Here is a 1,493-nt window from a genome sequence, read left to right on the forward strand (position 1 = left end):
CCCCGGAATGTGTCAAGTGCGGAGAGTATAAGATGACTCGCATTGAGCTGCCCGGAGGATATATAGACGGATAGATAGATAGATAGATAGATAGATAGATATATAGACAGATAGCTGTAGAGACTTAGCTGCATGCCAGACATTCATCTCAATTTATCGTGCTTAGCCGCATATCCCGGCAGATCGAAGTGTCGTCTGCGTATATGTATATCAAAGTCTCAGCAAGGACACACACGCACACACACACCGGAGCATTGTTGTGTGCGAGTGCGTTAGTCTACGTGGACTGCAGTTGTCATTCGGAGGAGCCATATACTCCTGCATATCCTCCGTATGGATTTCCCTTAGCATTCCCATTCCCAGCTACCCTATTCCTAACCCGTTTCTCTTTGGCAAACAAGTAATTTCACTTGACATGCAATTTTTTGTGAGCTTCCCTCTCCTTTCTTGGCACAAACAAAACAGATGTAACGCTGCATCGGATGGGAAGCCTTCTCCTTTCGCCATCTTCCTGGGGTCCCCGACCACTTTTGATTATTTTGGCTGAAAAACCACATACACAGTTTGTAGGAAGGAAAGAAAAAAATGGAAAGTATTCCTATCTTGCCGCAACACATGCAGCTGAAAAATGTCAATGTCAAGAAGCGGGAAAAAAGAGACAGGATGCGAGGACAGCAGTCGGGGAAAAGGATTTCCCAGGACGGGAGAGTGGGGCCGGGAAAACTCCTGGGACAGAATTCCGAATGCATTTCTCTCGTCCCCTGGTTTCTTTTTATTTTGAGAAGCATTCATCATTAAAGCTTCTTATGCTGTGCTTCAAACATTTAAAGAAATGTATTATTTATTCCACTCGCTTTGTCGTAGATCGACTGCAGATCCTTGTTGTCTGTTTGTTTTTGTTATTTTCCAAAAATATGCATCTAAAGATAGTCAAAAATCGTTTGAGAGACATATTCCACTTCGTTGGCGCCACGAATTTCCATCTGTGACTGCTGTTGGTATTTGGTAAACATGAAATATCTGTGCTCCAAGATATTGCCGGATTTTTCTTCACATATTTTCCCATTTTGCCAATGCCACTCAGCTGGAAGAAGTGCTAGAGCTCCAGTTCGTCTTTCGCCTCAGTTTTTCGCCCACCATCAGCACTTAAACGTTTCACACATGCCGTCCATTTCTTTTTGGACTCGGCTCGGGTTTTCCGCCTGCCCGCTCCTGTTGTTCCTGTTACCGTTGCTGTTGCTGTGTTTTTTTTTCTTCCGGAATTATCCGCTTATGCTAATCTGTCTAACGTTTCAAATTTTCATGCTCTTCCTCTGTGTCTCTCTGCACACACACTCTACCGCCCCAAACCCCCCTGTGAATAGACTCATCCAGCTTTCGAGGAAGCCCACTCGCCAAAGAAAAGCGAGGAAAAATCGGCAGAGCGAACGCTCCACATCCACTTGATGACCCTCTGGAGAGGAGGAGGAAGTGTCTCCTAGTTGGCCTCCTCG

The sequence above is a fragment of the Drosophila kikkawai genome, chromosome 3R (genome assembly GCF_030179895.1).
Source record: "Drosophila kikkawai strain 14028-0561.14 chromosome 3R, DkikHiC1v2, whole genome shotgun sequence".
Classification (NCBI taxonomy): Eukaryota; Metazoa; Arthropoda; class Insecta; order Diptera; family Drosophilidae; genus Drosophila; species Drosophila kikkawai.